The sequence below is a fragment of the Bos taurus genome, chromosome 25 (genome assembly GCF_002263795.3).
Source record: "Bos taurus isolate L1 Dominette 01449 registration number 42190680 breed Hereford chromosome 25, ARS-UCD2.0, whole genome shotgun sequence".
Taxonomy (NCBI): domain Eukaryota; kingdom Metazoa; phylum Chordata; class Mammalia; order Artiodactyla; family Bovidae; genus Bos; species Bos taurus.
In genome coordinates this window covers 34,998,175-35,010,301 of record NC_037352.1, presented here as the reverse complement: position 1 = coordinate 35,010,301, position 12,127 = coordinate 34,998,175, and the positions used below count along the sequence as shown (strand labels likewise).

Sequence of the window (12,127 nt, the reverse complement as noted above, 5' to 3'; positions counted from 1 at the left end):
AAAGCTTCAATTTTAGCTGCTTTGGATCAGACAAGGATTGCTCTTATTATAAGCAGAGCTTTTTATTAACTGAAAACACTTGGCTCTTAAGATGTGGTGGTTAATTGCTGTTGAATGTATTTTTGTTACACCGCCCTGTGATAAGCCAGAGAACGGTTTGTGCCCAACACAGCAGGAAAGCGAAGAGGGGAATGACAACCTTGTGCTCCTCCAGCCCCTCATTGCAGCCTGTGGTCTTGTGTTTGCTGTGTCAGGTTTATTTCTGTTTCCCGCACCTGGTCTGAGGCTGATCAGGACCGATGATGGGAGAGACCGTCACTGAAGTGCTCAAATGTGTCCCTCTCCCTGCCTGGGCCAGTGCTCATCTCTTCCTGGTCTTTCATCGGTTGTATAGGCCTTCTAATGTCCTAGCACTGACAGAGGAAAATCAGCTATTGAACCTGGCCTTGTGTTTTGGGGGTGGTTTGTTTGTTCGTTTTTTGCAAAGTGGAAATGATTTTGTGCTTTGAAAAAGTAAGAAATGCTAGTAAAAATAAGAATCTATAAAAACATAGGATGAAGGAAATAAAAAGTCACCCCTCATCCTGTTCTTGTTCGCATTCTGGTGTAAGGCCTTCCAGACGCTTCCTTGGCTAAGGGCTTAGGACACCAGCTGATGGAAGAACACTTTGGATACCGTTTGCTAACAAATCTCTCAGCAGCTTGGAGTTTGCTGTGCTACTAAGTATATCTCCCAGTGTTAGTTTAGAAAGATTAACATGCCGTTTGTTGAAATTACCCATTACATAATATTTCACTGATTTCCTGTCTTTCATTAAATTGTTCTCTTTTTCAACTTTGTACTAATACACAAAAGAGTCAGACACGACTTAGTGACTAAACAACAACAAAAAAGACTACGTTTGGATGAACATCCTTGTGCATCTATGCATCTTTTAAAATTACTTTTAATGTCTGATTATTTCCTCAGGTTAAATTTCCAGAAGCAGAAGTGCTGAGTGAACAGTGTGTGTATATTTTTAAGACTTTGAGTACTTGTTCGGAGAAGGCAATGGCACCCCACTCCAGTACTCTTGCCTGGAAAATCCCATGGACAGAGGAGCCTGATAGGCTGTAGTCCATGGGGTCGCTAAGAGTCGGACACAACTGAGAGGCTTCACTTTCACTTTTCACTTTTCACTTTCATGCATTGGAGAAGGAAATGGCAACCCACTCCGGTGTTCTTGCCTGGAGAATCCCAGGGACGGGGGAGCCTGGTGGGCTGCCGTCTATGGGGTCACACAGAGTCAGAAACGAGTACTTATTACCCAAACTTCCCAGAAACATTGGACTACTTTACAGCAGCAATTGCACTAAATTCCTTGTATTAACTTTTTTCTTTTGAGTAACATCTCATGGTTCCCCCTGCAAAAAAAAAAAAACACATAAAGACAAGTCTATCTGCCTTGAACTGCTCCTCTCCCATTGTTGATTTCTTTGTGTATCTTCCTGAGTTTCTTTATACACAGAAACAAATACAAGTATGTTATTTTTTCCTTATCTACACATAGTCTGGCATGCTGTGCATACTTTTCTTCACTTTGCTTTTTAATTTTTAAAAATGATTGGTGTTCCTTAGACTTTCCAAATCAGGACATGAAAGCAGAAAATTCTGTTTCTGTTTTCTTTTTGAGTAATTTTATTTCTTTATTTTTGGCTGTGATGGGTCTTTGTTGCTACACAGACTTTTCTCTAGCTGAGGTGAGCAGGAGCTACTCTCTAGTTGCCGTGCACAGGCTTCTCATTGCAATGGCTTCTCTTGTTGCGGAGCACAGGCTCTAGGGCGTGCGGGCTCAGTGCTTGGGACTCCTGGGCTCTAGAGCACGGGCTCAGTAGTTGTGGTGCACGGGCTTAGTTGCCCCGCGGCATGTGGGATCCTCCTGGATCAGGGATTAAACCGGTGTCTTCTGCGTTGGCAGGCAGATTCTTTTACCACTGAGCCACCAAGGAAGCCCTCTATTTCCGTTTTCTGTCTCTCTCTCAGAGCACCATGGTACTCCCTGATAGGGATAGCTGTACCTTCACCATCTGGCGAGCTGTGCATCGGTGAGGACTCTCCCCTCAGTACCCCAATGTGAGATCCCTCCTCCCCTCCCCCCTGAAATAACACCACTTCCTTTTAGGGATGGGCAGTGGCTCTCCATGAGCCACCAGGAAAGCCACGAGGCCTTCTAGAAGCCTGACCTCCCACAGAGACAGCCATGGACTGTGGTGTGGCTGACTGGGGTTCAGGGTAAACGGTCTGACAATGCAGAGCTTGAGGAACTGAAATGATCACAGCTGAGATGACAAAGTGCAGGCACGGCCCAGAAGGGAAGTGGCGGCAGTGCCCCTGTGGGCTGCAGCCCCACCACAGCTGGAGGAGTCATCAGTGAAGTTCCCGCCAGGATCTAGGTGGTTCAGATAAGCCCACCTTCACACAGCTTTGTTAAGAATAGTTTGGCTCCCAAACCATGAAAGCAAACTGATACTTTTTAATACAATGTAGTTAAAAAATTTTTTTGTGAGTAAGGAGAAAAAAATGGTCCAAGAGTAACTTAAAGTTTTTAAGCAGAAGAAACTCTCTTCTTCAGTACACTGTTAGGGTCTGGAGCCTGTTTGCCTTGTGATAGGGGATCTGGGCCCTGTCTGTTCATTGCAAGTGACATAGACCTACGAGCTTAAGTATCTGGCATCTTTGGGTTTCAGGGTCTTCTTTGCGAACTCCTCTGGGAGACAGTGCCCCGGGGCTGACTGGTGCCGTGGAGTGAGTCCAGGAGGAGTTCACAGGTGCCTGTGGGGACACAGGAAGGGCGCTACCTGGTAGTTTTGGGTGACCTTGACTCTCTCCCTGCCCCACCCCAGGTCCCTTTCTGATGGCTTTAACAGACAAATATTTTAAAATCATCTACCCTGTGCAAGAGTGAAACTGTTAATCGCTCAGTTGTGTCCAGCTCTTTGTGACCACATAGACTGTAGCCCACCAGACTCTTATGTTTGTGGTATTCCCCAGGCAAGAATACTGAACTGGGTTAACATTTCCTTCTCTAGGGGATCTTCTCGACCTAGGGATTGAACTCAGGTCTCCTGCGTTGCAGGCAGATTCTTTACCATTTGAGCCACTAGGGAAGCCCAAGAGTGGTCTCCTCTAAAAAAACACTTTGAAATTAGGAGGGTTCCTACCCTCTCTCCTCCCTATTTTATTTCTAGTTTGGAGCTGTTGAGCGTAATATAACTTTCTGCTTTATTCTTCTAGATAAACATATTCCAACCATTGGCATTTCAAAATTTCTTTCTCAGGGGCCCCTTTCTGGATGAAGCTGGTCTTTTTGGATGAGATTGGTCTTGTGTGGCTTCAGTGGTCTTCAGCTTTTTTTCTTGGGCTTGTTGCCTCCCTGAGGCTCGGGCAGTGTGACCCCACAGTAGGCTTGCCTGGCCCACCTGAGGGTTGGTCTGCCTATTTCTGAGACTCCACGTGGTTCTCCTCTCCCACAACCTAGCTCTGCCAGGAGATGGAAGGGGTCTCGCCTGGTGCTTGGCAGGTTGCCTGGAGGGTCTGCTCCTGCCCAGAGGCAGCACAGTGGCTCCATGGGAGGCATCCGGGTAGGTGAGCTGTGGTCACCAAGCACACGTGTCTTTGCATGGGGGAGAGGGAACGGTAGGATCATGCTCTGATCTTCCCCCACTGTGGACATTGGTGAAGGGTGGGAAAAAACAGGAGTCAACTGGGACAGAAGGGAAAGATGGCTTCGCTTGTGGATGTAGTGCACACCTGGTCCAGAAAGGTCTGAGCACCTGCAGGGGGAGGCTTGCTTGAAAAAAATAAAACCAGCTAAAAGCACACAAGACTCAAAATCAAAACACAGTAACATCCAGAATGCATTATATAATGTGCTCCATTGAAAGGAACACTGTGAACCAACTTAGGGAAAGGATCTTTTAAAATGGCTTTCCTAAAAATACTCCTAGGAATGGGTCAGAGGGTTTGGAGAATTTGCCTTTCAGAAAGTCCTAATCTGACGTGGAGATTGTTGCTGGAAGCTCCTTGTGAAATGTGCAGAAGCCCACAGTCCTTAGGACCAGCCACGTTAGAAACGCCAGTGCTCTGAGTGTCAGGAGGAAGGGGTGCAGGAGTGGGCTTTGGGGGCCTTTCCTCCTTATCACACCTCCCCCAGACCCCTCTCACTGGCCTCGTAAAGAAACAGATGGCGCCCCAGGAATAGCTCCGAACTCCCGTTGGCTCCTGGCTGTATAAAGAGAAAGGCCGGGTTCCATAAAAATTTGAAGTCTCCCAGGAAAGGAAATTATTTCCTTCATGAAATATCGATGGAAGGGAACATTTAAAACGACAAAAATTATGAACCCCAGATTCAAGTGGAACCAGATACTACACTTTAACCTTTTTGAGAATTGTTAATTTAAAAGCAAATAGAATGAAATATAGACTATAAAAGCAAAGTAAATCATTTTTATGCTTCCTGGGTTTTTGATGTCACCCAATTGGAAAAGCTCACAGAAGAGTGGGTTTTGGAGGGAGGATGGAGAGGCAGGTCAAGCACAGGCTGGGAACCTTGAGGAGCAGGCGGGAAGAAGCCAGCTGACAAGAAGCCCAGGGTGGAGAGCCCTGCAGATCCAAAGAGACCTCCAGGACAGAGTCTTCTGTTAAGAGCAACTTTCTCGGGCAGAAATTGCCCATCCTGTGTCCAACCAGAGGGAGCAGATGTTTAAGAAAGGTATCTTTGTCCAATTGATTTGCAGGGAGCCCCCCAGCAGTTGATATTTTATGTGGAGGTGGCGAAAGCTGGGGCCCGGTTACATGTATGTACCTGCAGGAATAAATAATTCTTTTGAAACATCACGAGAGAGAAAAAAAAGCAGCTTAAGATTTATCTGAAAAGGAAGTGGGAAGTTAAAGTTGCTGGAGATCTCATTACTGTCTGTCTCGCTCACCGTAATTAAAAAATGCCTGAATGATCTTAATAACACATGATTCAGCTGACAAGCACTAATTGCCCTGTATCAGGCCAAGAGAAGATGAATGTTGTCAAGAAAACCACAAGTCAGACAAGCTGATTCTCTCTTAGTCTGACACCGTGTTCCCATGTACAGACCAGTTTTTACTGGAGCCTTTCCAGCATCAAAAGAAGCTCTTTACCTTCCCATTAATTTTCATCGCTGGCAGGCCCGGGTTGTTTGTGACGCGCTGTTCTCATTACTCCTGCTCGCCAGCTCAAGAGCTCGGGTCGGCAGACAAAATGTAAATATGTTTTCTTGCTCTTATCTTGGTCCTTTTTAAGGAAAGAAATCCTTTCCCATTCAATCCAAATGCCCCGGTGGGCTTGTCGGTGAATTACATGGCATTTGGGAATTGATTTTCTGACGCCGCCGATTTGTCAAGAATTTTCCCTGCCTTTCCAGCGATTTGACAGAACCTGTTGGACCCCACTGCATCCTCTGAGAGGGTCTTCTGCAGGCAGAGAAGGAGGGATGAGGGCTCTGTTGTTTGGGCATCCAGAAACTTCCTTGCAGGGGGTGGTTTTTGAGGAAGGAGGGAGGAATAATAATCTTGGCTCAGCCCTACACATCTATAGGATGGCTGAGTCATCCTGTCATACCAGAGCCAAGTCACAGACTGAATCAAATGAAGCTCATTTCCCCTTGAAAGGCCAAGCACCTATCCTGGGACAGTGCGCTGGGGAAGAAGGGACCACTGAGGTAATAGCACCCTGGCTGTCCCCTGGCCACCCCCCATGTGGGTGTGTGCCTCAGTCCCTGGTGTCAGCCCTGTGCTGGGGAGAGGCCCCCTGTAATGGGAAGGGAGATGGGCCAGTGACCTGCTCTCATCTGGGCTGGATGGACCTCTGAAGGGAAACACTGACACACAGCACACCGAATCCAGCTCAGACCAGCATCTCTGCCCTGACAGCCCTGTCCCTGCCCTCCCGGGAGGCAGGCCAATGGGGAATGGAGAGGTTGGTCCTGAGCTGGTGGCTGGGCTCTGGCTGTGGGGCCCAGGGCCTGGTGCTCAATATATCTGAACTGGGGTCCTTGTCTAAGAAAGTACCTCCTGGGACGGTGTTGTTTAGTCTCTCAGTCGTGTCCGACTCTTGTGACACCATGGACTGTATGTAGCCCACCAGGATCCTCTCTGTTCATGGCGTTTCCCAGGCAAGAACACTGGAGTGGGTTGCCATTTCCTTTTCCAGGGGATCTTCATAATCCAGGGATCAAACCGTGTCTTCTGCTTGGCAGGTGGGTTCTTTAACCACTGGGTCACTTGGGAAGCCCAGGATGGTGGTGCAGTCTCAACACAGCAGTGCTCTCTATAACGCTGCACTAGGAGAATGCCGGGCACACGTCCGTCAGGGTGATGTCTGTCTATCGTTGTCACCCTCTGGGGTTGGGAAATTAGATGAGAGGGTTCACGTCGCCCAGTACTGTGAGCTGCATTTGTTAGGAGCACAGTCAGTTGCTGAGAGAGGAACTTACCTCCTACAGAAAGAGGCTGATAAGGCTGGCAAATAAATGAGCAGAAACAGTAAGCCATTTAGTCCATGGACTTGGTGATGTGACAGTGGCTGGTCCCCCAGTGTTCCCTGCTAGAGAGGGGTGCCTGGCTCACGGGAGCACCTGGAGCACCCCACACCAAGCTTCGGGGTTAGTCTAGTTAGCAAAGATGGTCTCTTACCAGAGACCTGTTTTCCTGAAATTAAAGTGAAAATTTGTGATGATTATCAAATACTGTTAATGTGACTTAGTCATAGGAAACAAAGATCTTAAAGGAAGTGGTTCATGGAAGTAAAGCCACAGTGCCCTTTTTGGGTCTCTGTTCAGAACCTGTGGCCTCTTTTCTTTCACTAGCTTTTGTCTTTGAACCTCCAGGCCTCAAGCAGTGTGTCACCCACAACACTGTGCAGCCCCTAATACACAGCTTCAGGAGGACCCAGCAAAAGAATCTGTGTGTGGGATCCCTGCTCTGAGCTGGGCTCTTTGGTCAGAGTCTAGCTCTTTTGATGACCTGGTGGCCTCCAGAGTCCTTGGAGGCCTGGACCTCCAGCAGCAGTGGACAGGCTGGCCCCTGCCTCCCCTCAGCGGGCAGGTAGTCCCAGGATTTGGACATTAAGGATGAAGTTTTTGTAGGCCTGATTCTGTGTATTGCAAGTAACAGCACCTCTTCTTGCCACCTTTGTTGTTTAATTTATGCATAGCCCTGAGTCACTGGAAACCAGGACTAGAGGATCCAGATCGGCGACTGATTCCAGACCTCAGCCTTGCTGGCTTGGCTTTTAAAGTCCTAGGCTGTGCAAGGGAGGGCTGTTCATTTAATCTTCCTGTTTCACCAATTTTTCATGTGTAGGAGTGATGCTCATCACCCTGATTTTTTTTTTTAATCAAGTTATTTACATTATGGGGTGAGTCTGTCACACAGTCTGAATGGGGAATGCTGCCCTCCTTTTAATCAGAATCCTGCCAGTAATTTCTGTTTACAACAGTGCTATTGAAAATTATATTGGGATGAAACTAACATAATATAGAAATTGTTGGCTTGTGTGCAATGTTTATAATCTGTACATACAGACAGAGTTGGCTGTCGTTCAGAAGGCTTTTTCTATTTATCGTTGTGCTTTTTATTAGCTACTGTTCAGAGCCCCCACAATGGGCCAGGTGCTCTTGGGGAATTCGGGGGATTGGAGCCCCTGGCTGTGGACCTGGAGATCTCTGTTCTTATCTGTAGAGTTGTCCTGTCGGAGCCCCAGAAATTTGTGATTCCAGAACTCTCTTCTCCTCTCCCATGTCTTAATCCATGATTGCTGCAGGCATAGTTTATAGATGGGGTGGAAAGGCAGTATGCCCCGCGCCCGACAGGGGCCTCCTCTGTTTTGGACAGGTCATCGTTTAAGAGATAGGTGTTGTTAAACTCCCAGCCCCGCTGTCCCAGCCCACCCAGACTTTTCTCCCGGAGAGCAGAACAGCTGATGGGAGGAGTTTTGAGACAAAACTACATGCGATTGTCAGTTTCATGGATTACAGTTAATTCTGTTTAATGTTCCTTTTTTTTTTGCCCCCTCTCCCTTTTTGCCAAGTCCTATGCATTATAGAACATCAACTTTAGCACAGAAGTGCTTAAAACTTGATTTGGTGCTTAAATGGATATTTACGCAGTGACACCACACATGTTGGATAAACAGGGGATTTGTTCTAATGAGACCTTCAGTGATTCGAAGCCGTTTTCCCCTGTTGCCTTGTGGAATCCTGGGCTCCTCTCCTGCTTAGTTCTGGTGATGCCGTGGCAGCCGGAACGCTCGTTCATGTCCTCCCTAGGTTCTAGGTTCTCTGAAGTGCTGGCCTCCCCCACTCACTCCAGGTGCCCTCAGCCACTGTGCCTCTTTCTGGGATTTGCATGTAGCGGAAATATTTGTTGAACTGAATTATTTTTACACGCAGGCCTTTCATGTGGCCAATGTTCTGAGGTCTGTTTCCTTTGGCCGGAGGCTGGGAGAAACCTTCCAGTTCACCGAGGAGTGATGAAGGCTTCAGGTTCAGGGGTGCCCTGCACGGGGCTGCATGCACCCTGTCTCACCAAGGAGGCTCTCCAGCCAGGAGGGGGAGCCGAGGCAGGTGCCCACATGCCCCCATGGCTCCTGCTGCAGTGTTAGGGAAGTCTAGGAGGCCTTTGGAGTGACGCTGCTGGAGAGGCAGTTTCTTCCTGTGGCTCAGAGGGGAGGAGGGGGGAAAGAAGGAATCAGAGCCTGGAGGATCCTGCCCTGGGGACCCTGGACCTCAGAGGCCTTGTGACCTTAAAGGCCCAGCTCAGTGCTGTTGTGATTTCTGCTTTGTATCTCGTGAATTATTTAAGAAATATCCATGTTTTCCAAGGCTATGTTGCCTGGCTTTTTTTTTTTTTTTAATATATTTGGCTGCACTGGGTCTTGGTTGCAACGTGCATCCCATGTGCATCTTCTCCACGGCATTCAGGATCTTTTAGTTGCTGCATGGGGGATCTGGTTCCTTGACCAGGGATAGAACCCGGGCCCCCTGCATTGGAAGCGCAGAGTCTTAGCTACTGGACCACCAGGGGCGTCCCACCTGGCTTTTCCTGATGAGGCTGTTGGCTTCAAGGAATAATCTCCACAGCCCACACTTAGAGAATATTTACTTTGTGTCAGGGGCTGTTCTGTGTGCTTCTCACCTTCTAGCTCACTCAGTCCTCACAAGCTACATTCACAGCAGAGGGAAATGAGGCTGGGGGCCGGTGCCCCTTGGGAAGACACACTGGGGGAGGCAGCTGAAGAGTTTCTGAGCCTCTCCCATCTTGTGATGGACCCAAATGCCCACGCCATTCTGAGCCTGCTGTGCCAGGGTTCCCTTCCTCAGTGCCAGTCCCAGCCTCGGGAACCCTGCAGGGCCTTACCATCCTCCAGGCACCACTGCTCCTTGGCAGTCAGGCAGGCCTGGCTTTTGGGGGAGCCCCCCTTCCTCCCACAGGCTCTGGGTCACTCTCTTCTGTTGCCATGTGGTGGTGGTGGTGGTTCCCATGTTGCCACGTGAAGGTGGCTTAAGAGCTGACACATGTTTTCCAGCCCTCCCGAGTCTAACGCTGTTTCACGGTGATGAAAGAGCCCCCAGCACTCAGCCACAATGTAGCCCCCACCCGTCCCAACTGTGGATCAGGGAAAGCAGTTGTGCCCGGGAACATGTGTCCTTACAAACAGGGTCAGTGAGGGACACTGTTGGGAGTCATCACCTCTAGGCTGGTGGGCTCAGCAGGGGAAGCTTCTGCTAGTGGAGGTTTCTAGGAGGTCCCCTGGCATGGCAGAATCTCACTTGTCTTTGCAACCACTCACTTCTTGTCACCTCTCTGAATTATGTGTGCACAGGGGTGGGTGAGAGCTACTTAGGATCAGTGTTGGGAGCACTTGCATGGACCCAAGGCCATGGGTGTCCCCAGACCCGGATGGGGCCTTCGGAAGAAGCCCATGGGCAGGGCCGAACCCACAACTGCCACCCATGTGTACAAGCCAGTAAAGCATTTGGTTTTTCCGTCCTTCTCTGGAACTTGTTCTCTGATGTCATTTCTTCTTCTTAGTATCCATGGACCGAAAAACCAAATCCCACCTCTGTACCTGGTGGTGGAAATGACCTTTATTTTGCCTTGAAGCTTACAGTTCTTAGGTGTCTTCTGGTGTATGTGCCCCCTACCCCACCCCACCACTGATTATGGGCCCCTATGTATGCTCACCCCAGGAGAACACATCCAATGCCAAGAAACTGACGTGTGAAGTTGAATTCAGGGACTTAAAGGATAAAGCTCATTGAGGGTTAGGTCAGTAAGTTCAGTAAACATTTTTTGGAGAAGAGAATGGCAGTCCAATCCAGTATTCTTGCCTGGAGAATCCCATGGACAGAGGAGCCTGGTGGTCCACAATCCATGGGGTTGCAAAGAGTCAGACACAACTGAGGGACTGACCCTACTAAACATTTTTCAGTGTTTCCTTGTACTGTGCTTTGTCTTTTTCAATTCCACTGGATAATAAATGAAATGTATATTTGTTTCTGGACTTGTAGATATCTGTATACTCATAATTACTTCTAAATAAAATTTTAACACCTTTGGTTTATTGTCCTTCTCCCTATCTATACTGTTAGCTTGACTGTCTCATTGACTCTGATCATTTCAACTCCCAAACTGCATGCATGCATGAAATAGTGAATGAGTGAAGCCCAGTTTTTCCTTTCTCCCCAGGATCTGGCGCATAGGAATTGGTCATTAATGTTTACTGAATATAATCAGTTGTAAAAAAATCCTACAGAGTTACTGTCACTCTTCTTTTGCGGGTTAGAAAACTGATGCTCAGAGAGAGAGAATCTTTCCACCAGGATGGTTTCTGGAAGAGCATCGCCTTCATCCCCTGTTCGCCATCCGATGCCTTCTCCCTGTCTCACAAAACCTTGTCTCCAGGTGCACATTAGGCTTTTTCCCCCCTGTCCTTTATAGTTTTTCATTTTAATGAGCTTTAAAGTGAAAGCTTAATAAACTTAAAGTGAAAGTCACTCAGTCGTGTCCAACTCTTTGTGACCCCATGGACTATACAGCCGATGGAATTCTCCAGGCCAGAATACTAGAGTGGGTAGCTGTTCCCTTCTCCAGAGGATCTTCCCAATGCAGGGATAGAACTCAGGTCTCCCGCATTGCCCGTGGATTCTTTACCAGCTGAGCCACCAGAGAAACCCAAGAATTCTGGAGTGGGTAGCCCTTCCCTTCTACAGGGGATCATCCCAACCCAGGGATCGAACCCAGGTCTCCCGCATTGCCCGAGGATTCTTTACCAGTTGAGCCACAAGGGAAGCCCAAGAATTCTGGAGTGGGTAGCCTGTCCCTTCTCCAGTGGATCTTCCTGACCCAAGAATCGAACCAGGGTCTCCTGCATTGCATGCGGATTCTTTACCAACTGAGCTATGAGGGAAGCCCGATAAACTTTAAAGGATTCATAAAATAGATTTGAGAGAAGTACACCAGAATTTTCTTCTAAGACATCCAGTGCTTGTGAAGTGTTCAGGAAATAATTTCTCAGAAGAAGGAACCTTGGAATTGTAAATACCATATTTTTGCTGGTTGCACGCAAACTGAAACTCTTTGAACCCAAATGGTGGGAGATGCTGTCTATTTTCTGAAAACCCAAGCTTTTCCACCCCCGCTTAGCTTAGACAGGGCTCCAGGGCCTGTGTGGCAGAGACACAGCTGCCCTAAGAGTAGAACCATTCCTGCTGGCATGCAGTGGGGTGGAGAGGGGACACCAGCAGTAGGAACACACTGGAAGAAGGAAAACGCTAGGAGAAAGGTGGGGTTCCAGATGGACCGGTGTTAGTATCAAGGAGGCCTAGTTAGTGGGACAGGAGACAGGTGAGTACTCAGAGATCCAGAGACTGCTCAGAGCAGGAACCCCACCCTGGCACATTGATAAGAGGGCCCAGGTTGAGAGAGCAGGCCATCAGTTCCAGAGGAACCAAAATCCCCAGCTGGTGACCAAAATGGAGAGCTGAGGGGTCAGAGTAGACCTGCAGGAGGGCTCCTCCCCTCCTCCTCTCCTCTATCTTCCCCCCTCCCTTC

The 12,127-nt window shown here is 48.4% G+C and overlaps 1 protein-coding gene across 10 annotated transcripts in view; it reads left to right on the top strand.

The window, feature by feature from the left end:
* Nucleotides 1-12,127, top strand: part of CUX1 (cut like homeobox 1) — a 349,421-nt gene that overhangs the window by 42,300 nt on the left and 294,994 nt on the right. The window lies entirely within an intron of this gene.